A 7,909-nucleotide genomic window follows, 5' to 3' on the forward strand; every position below is an offset into this window, starting at 1 on the left:
CAACCTGGGCATGTGCCCTGACCAGGAATGGAACCCTGAGCTCTTGGTTCATAGGTCAACGTACAACCACTGAGCCACACCAGCCGGACGGTGGTAGGCTTTTAATAGCACAACTATAGATTCTTTAAAGCCACAGCCATTAGCCTGCTCTTATTCAAGAACCATTTTCTACTTGGGTTTTAGCCCTGAACTTCTAGAACTTCCTTTTAAGGAACGAATATGTGTCTTCAGCTCAGACAATGAGCTCTAAACACCAGTATCTGTACGCCTGCTTAGAGTCACATGGGTGCCTACCGTGTTGTGTATTGGGACAGGGCTCTTTTGGGGTGGCAGGAGGATCGGGGCAGAGCTTGCTGGGTGGGTGAGCCATGGCTCAGCAGTCTTGTTCAATCCTTTGGAAGCTCCCACAGTGGGGACCACTCCCTTTCCAGCTCTCATCTCTGGAGGCTCAAGAGGGCAGTTCCTATTAGCGAAGACCCAATGCCTGTTCCTGTCATGCTGTAGCTTAGGGTTTCAGGCCCAAAGCCAATATGGGAACATGAGGGTTCTATAAAAAGCTCTCTTCTGGTACTGAGTACTCACACATGTTACATGCAGCTCTCCCGAATTGCAGACATGGCCTTGCACCTCTGCACATAAAGTAGAACAGGTCCTGCCAGAATAAGGAGCGCTTTCTCTTAAACTTGAGGGATTGTGTCCCTCATGTCTCACAATCAGAGTAATACAGACTAGATATTTTAAAAGTAGGTTCTACAAGGTGGTTGTCTGTGGCCTTTGGGGAGGGCTCAGATTTGATGTCCTAAACTTGATTACCTTTAGGACAAAGCCTGCGGGTTCCAAGCCACAGGGGAGACGTGCAGGAAGGCCACATGATCTCAAGATGTTTGGAAACCACTGTATTAGATCACGGTTACACGCAAGTTCCCGTTTGTGAAATTCAATTTCAGGTTGCCTTCTACCATGGTATAAATGCTTTCACATCCTTTCCCCTCCCTCTCCTGAGAGAATCATTTCTCAGAGCTGCTTGTCAGATTCTTCTGCTTTTTCCAGATACATTTCTTCACCTGGATTTTGTTAAAACTTATTAAATCGGAACAAATTGGCTTGTGTGTTTCCCTGAAGTGAACGTTTCACCAGAGCCAGGAGGGGTTTTAGCTTTTCTGACAGCTGATGGCTATTTCTCAAGGCAAGTGAGAGCTTTGCGGCACTTTCTGAATATGATATAGCACATGCTGGTTAGAGGAGAACGCACAGGCCAGGTGTTTGGGGAACAATTTGTTAAAGCCAATGAGTTTCGCAAATGTGTTAGATGATGAAAAGTTCTCAGCTTTCCAGTTGCAGTGGTCAGTACCCGGTAACCGGAGGAGGCAGGCACGAAAGGCTATTTTCTGCCATCCCAGGTCTGGATGACTCCAGGCACATGGATGGCAGGCTAAAAACGCTGATTAAGTGGGGCCATTTCTCAAACGTGACAGGTGGTCAGCTCATTCTGATGAATTGATTCTGCTCGGTGAGATGGCCAACGGGTTTCCTCTTTTCCCCGTCTCCTAGCTCTGCTCTCATATCTACGTGATCATTGATCACTGGCTTCTGCTGAGTGATAAATGTCTCTGGTATGATTATTATCCTTCATCTCTCTTGATTTTAAGATTTGGTGTGGGCCTGCTTTTAGAGCCTTTGATCTCTTATCTCTTGGTTCTTGTACTTGCCTTGATGTCAAACAGGCCCCCCTCTCGACACCCCACCTTCACGCCCTGAGCTGATTCAGGGCTGTCACGTAGGCATCCACACTCTCCGGCTGTTTCTTTCCAGGTTCCTTCATGGTCTCCTTTTCCTCTATTCACCACCCTTGTGCTATCTACATCTTATACTCTGTGGTCTGTCTTCTACATCAGGGGCCCATAACCCAGGGCTGGTGTGGGCTTTGGGACTCTGGGTGCCCGGATCGAGTGTTCTACTCCCTCCTTGCCCTCTAAAACGGGCTCCTTCTCCCGTGTTAGCCACCTCAGCAGATGGCAGCGTGGTCACTACCTGTTTTCGGTGCTGGAGACCTGGATGTTACCTTGCACCTGGGCACTGCGGCCTTCCTGCAAAGCAACTCGCTCCCTTTCACGCATTGGGAACTAGGCATTTGCAAAACCCTTGCCAAGGGAGGGTTTTTAAAGGTTTTCCTTCTCTTGAGCTCTGAAGCATCAGAGCTATTGGTTTTCCTCAAGGTTTTATTTTGAAAATTCTCAAATTTACAGAAAAGTTGAAAGAAGAGTTCCGTGAACAGGCTCACTCCTTCGCTCTGGTTGTTAACATTCTGCCACGTTTGTGTCCTGTCTCACTCCTTTTCCTGAGCCGTTTGGAATAAGGTACAGTTCTCATGACACTCACCCCTAAATACTTCAGCAGATCTCCCAAGAATGAGAATATTCTATGTAAGCACACTATGTTAGCATACCTGAGGAAGGGGACATTCACTCATCTACTGTACAGTCTATCCTTAAATTTCCCTAATTGTTCCCACATGACTTTTAGGGTTATTAAAAAATTTTAGAAGTCCAGTGTCCAATCAGAGTTTACCCACATTGTATTTGGTTGTGTGCCTCTCTTATCTTATAAAATCTGGAACAGCCCTCCCCACTGTTTACTGTCTCCTTTTCATTCCTCCCTTTTGAAGAGCCCAGGCTGGTTGCCTTGGAGACTGCCCCCCACTCTGCTTTTGTTTGTTTCCTCCTGATTAGACTCAGTGAAACGAGTTTGGCAGGATTTCAACCCAGGTGACAGATATTTCCATATGTGTGTTCGCCCACTGTTGGCCGTGGGAGATTTGATTGGGAGGGTAAGGACTGTCCACACACCTCTTTCCAGCACTCTTTCCCCAGGTAATTAGTGTCAGAGACCCTGTGAGTATCCTCTTCCGAAACACCTTTAGGATTATCAATTGATGACTCCTGCCTGGATCTGTTATTATGTCAGGAATAAAAAAGGCTGATTTTAAAAACTCTATTATTTTTCCTGTATTTATTAGTTGGCATTCCTTTGTAAAGAAGGCCTTTCCTTCTTCCTACGCTACTTTTGTGAGTACTACAATGGACTCATGGATTCTTTTTTTTTTTAATTCATTGTGCTATAATTCCTTATGGTCATTATTCTTTTTGATGCTCAAATTGTCCAAAGTTGGTGCAGGTAGAGAAGACAGCTCCTGCCTTTGAGCACTTCCTCACTTTCTGGCACAAAAATGTTCCAGGCTCACCTTTTACTTTCTTTGCCCTAACCCGTGTGGGCTGTGGTTATTACCAGAGCTTTAGTAACTCAAAAGAATGTCACATGGCACAGTAAACCTACTTTGACCACCCTATTTACACATTTCTTCTATACTGCAATACACAGACAACAGTTTCATAATTAAAAAAAATAATAAAAAATATTTTTTAAGAGAGGAAGGGAGAGAGAGAGAGAGAGAGAGAGAGAGAGAGAGAGAGAGAGAGAAACCTCAATGATACGGGAGAATCATTGATGGTCTGCCTCCTGCATGTCCCCTACTGGGGATTGAGCCTGCAATCCAGCAGGTATCCTAACTGGGAATTGAACCATGACCTCCTGACTCATAGGTCAATGCTCAACCACTGAGCTACGCCGGCGGGCCTGTTTCAAAATTTTAAAATTGATGCTACTGCCAATAACTAACCCACTAAAGAAAGTTCAGGATTTCTTTGCAGCCCTCTTTCTCTCTAGAACACATCCTTTCTTTCCCTTTGAAGTTATGTTTTGAATTTGACATTGTTCGTTTGTTTCTATTTATGTTCGATTGAGGGTTTATGTCCATTATTTTATGTAAATTATTTACCTAGTTCAAAAGTCAAAACTATCTAAAGAGGCATACTCCCACCACAGCCCCCCATTCCTTCCTGCTCACTTCTTGAGTCTCGGGTTCATCCTCCACTCTGCCTGCCTTTCTCTCCTGCTTCCCCCCCCACTTCCTTCCTTCTACAACATTAAGGAATTACATACCTATATTTTCATTTTCCTTTTTTCCTTACACAAAAGAGAGCATAGCATATGCTCACTATGTACCTTGATTTTGATTTTCATTAACAACTGAAATTGCTTCATAGAGATCTTCCTTATCTCTAAAGAATGGCTGCATGGGCCCTGGCCAGGTGGCTCAGTTGGTTGGAGCAGTGCCCTGTCCACCAAAAGGGTGGGGGTTGGATTCCCAGTCAGGTCACATACCTAGGTTTTGTGTTTGATCCCCAGCTGAGTGTGAATGGGAGGCAACCGATCAATGTTTCTCTCTCTCTCTCTCTCTCTTTCTCTCTCTCTCAAAATCAATAAAAAAGAAACAAACATCCTCAGGTGAGGATTAAAAAAAAAGGCTGCATGGATAGATTGATTTTTTTCTGCAGTGTCCTGTGCAAGGGCATCTGGATTGTTTCCAATATTTTGCTATTGCAAACAGGGCTGCAATGGACAGCTTTGGGCATATGCTGTACCACACTTGCAGGAGTGTATCTTTAGGGTGAAATCCCAGAAATGAGTTGCCAGGCTGAAGGGCAAACACCTATTTTGTCCGATATGTCATATCTCCTCCGTAGGGGTCGCGGCATTGTGCACTCTCACCAGTCACGTGTGAATTACCTGTTTCCCCCAGTCACCTTTCCCCTAAGTGAGTGCTGTCAGACTTTTGAACTTTTGTCAGTCTCATAGGTGACAGATGGTCTCAGTGTAGCGTCAATATGTGTTTCCCTCATAAGTGAAGATGAGCATATTTTCACACCTATGGGCCATTTGTACATCTTTTCCTGTGAACTCTCTGTCCATGTCTTTTGCCCATTTTTCTATCTTTTATTCCTCTTGATAAAGTTTAAGGGTTCTTTGTATATGAGGAAGATTTTTGTATCGCTTGATCCCAGTGTTCTGTTTCTGCGCTGCCTTACAACACATCTAGCTCATCTCACTTCTCACTTGGATTAGAACAGTTAACTCCTAAAACTGGTTTCTAGGCCTTTATTCTTGGCCCTCTCTCACCCACTCTCTATACTCCAACCAGAACGATCTTCTTAAATTGTAAATCTCATCATGTCAGCACCTCCATTGAATGGATCCCCCTGGTCTTCAGGATTAGCAGTTCCTTAACGGGGCATTGGCGACCAGCGAACCTGGCCATGTGTCTCCAGTCCCAACTCTCACCTTTGCCCTTGTCCTCCCCTCTTCCCTCTGCTCCGTTGATCTGAATCTCTCCCACTTTGTGCGTGTAGCTCAGTCCAAACATCACCTCGGCAGGGAGGCCTTTATTGACAGTGCCCCCATCTCTGTTCCCAGAGCGCCATGAACTTACTTGTCCTATCACTCACCACTCTTTTTATCACTAGATCATACACTCCACAGGCGACCCTGCTAGTCCGCTGGGCCCAACGCGTGCCTGACCCGTAGTAGGTTCTCCATTAGTACTTTTTGAATTAGACGGCCAGTATGGCCACGTCCCCAGCGTCAGGTGAATACAGGAGGAACCGGCTGAATGAGTCCGTTGTTCTGGGCTTCATGGACCCCGACCAAGTTTCTGAAGGTTAAGTGCTTACTTTCAGAATTAATCAGGTGCCATTGCATTTCTAGCCAGTGGGACATTCTTTGTAGGATTGCTTCAACTCCAGTCCCAGACACGCGGGCAGCCATGGGAGGCAGACCAGCGGCATGTTTGTTCAGAGGCTGGTAAATAAAGCCGAAGGTAACGAACTGTAACCTAGCTTCTCCAGCTTTGACTGGAACCACCACTGGTCAGCAGGCTCAGCTTTCAGCCCCCAGAGTGCAGCGTCACTGCCAGGGATGAAGGGTAATTAGTCATCATCATCCTGAGACTGGAAAAAAAGGAAATCAAGTCAGATTAGAGCAGGGACGTGCCTAGAACCGGCCACTGACCCTTCGGGGAATCTGTATTCAGTGTGAAAACTGCCGGTGCGGGGCCCTGTGAGGGGCCACAGGATGGTCCACAGGGCAGCGCCTCCCAGCGACTAAACCCTGCTTGCTGCGGAGTAGACGGTGGGGTCCTGTCCTGGAGCAGTGAAGCGAACGGATTAGCCAGGCTGCAGAACCACAGCGAACTGCTGCGGCACGTGAGGGCTTCCCGAGCCGCTTAGCTGTCCACCGTGAGCAACGGGACGGAGAGGCAGCGTCGTTCTGTCTGTTGGCACTGCCACCCCAGGCGTCAGAGCTGCTTGCACACAGTAGGTGCTCAGCGGGCTCTGCCGCCCTGACCGTGGCAGGGTCAGCTGCCTCCCTATTGGCACTGCTCCACCATCCTGGTTGCCATTGCATCCCACGTTGGCAAATTTGGGGGACACCATTTACCAGGCTACATTATCGCTTTAACAAGGGCTTCGACATAATCAGATCAGGGTTCTTTGCGTAACGAACTACAAATCGGCGGTGTGATCAGCTCTGCTGGTGGTTCCTGGTCTGTGGGGTTAACGGGTCTGCAGTGAGCTCACCTGGCACGGCGGTGTTCCCCTCTGCTCCCAGCTCCAGGCACGCCGGGCCCACCCCTGATAAGGGCTTGTTTTGAAGAGAAAAACCCAAGGTTCTGCCCAGAACCGTGCCCCCTGCCCCTCGCTGCAGCTTTCCTCCGGGCCAAGGAATTTCATTCCAAAGGTCTGTTTCTTCCTGTCACTTTATCCAGCAGGCTGCGCTGACCTGAGAGGCGTGACTAAGGGGAATGGAGTGTTTTCAGCCAGGGGCCACCACAGTCGCTGTATCAAGTGTCTGTTAGGACAGTGGATTTCATAACAGGTGTGTTTTTATCCCGGAAAAATAATGCACTTAATTTAGAGGGATGGACTTTCCTCCCAAGGACATTCCCTTTCTCTTCCCCCTGCCCCCACCCCCTTGCCAGCAGCATCTGCAGCAAAGGCCGCCTCCTCGGTTAACGAGGAGAGACCATTAAACCATAAGCCAGGAGACCTGTCTTCTAATCTCCACCTTATCTTTCGATGTCTATGTGAACTCGAAGTTTTTCCTCAAACAGGCATCAGCCCCACCCACCAGCCTGGGAAGGTCGGGGAGGGGGATTAGTGAGATGACCCGGGACTTGGAAATCTGCAGCGCCATGCTGGGCAGCACGGTGTGAACCGTGGCCCTGGCTCTGCGCTGCGTGCGCCCTGTGGGTGCCCTGTGGGTCTCAGCTCTCTCAGGACCAGAGGTGTGAAGGAGAAGTCACAAGGTGGGAGAGGGACTGGGTCAGGGCATTTTCTAACTGTTCTTGCCATATACATCGGGTGTTCTTTTTTTACACATTTTAAACATCAATTTCACTGAAACAAAAATTTACATCCTTTTAAAATTCGCTCTTTTATCAAAGTAATACATGTACGTAGATTAAAAAGTCAAGTGGGCCCTGGCCAGGGTGGCTCAGTGGTTAAAACATCTGCCTGTGCACCGAAGGATTGCAGGTTCGAGTCCCAGTCAAGGGCACTTACCCGGGTTGCAGGTTCCATCCCCGGCAACTGGAGTGCATGCAGGAGGCAACCAATGGGTGTGTCGCTCTCACATTGATGCTTCTCTCTCTCTCTCTCTCTCTCTGTCTCGCTCTCTTTCATTCACTCTAAAAATACAAAAAAAATCAATGGAAAACATATTCTCGGGTAAGAATTAATAATAACAGTAATGAAGTCGAATGGTGCTGGAAGACACATCAAAAACACTAGCCCCCTCCCCCTTCCTATCTTGCTCCCTAGGAGGGGCATCCTTACGGTTCCTCCTATGTATTTCCCTTTGTACTTGTCCCTGTCTTTCTAATTGACACAGTTTTACTCTTCTTTCCTGATTTTCCCTGTTTACACTCATTGATTTCCCACAATGGGGGGTGAGAAGTTGGCTCTTCCACACTGAGACCCCCCATCACTTCCTCTCCCTCAATTCCTCCAGATAT

The sequence above is a fragment of the Plecotus auritus genome (genome assembly GCF_963455305.1).
Source record: "Plecotus auritus genome assembly, chromosome: 7".
Lineage (NCBI taxonomy): Eukaryota > Metazoa > Chordata > Mammalia > Chiroptera > Vespertilionidae > Plecotus > Plecotus auritus.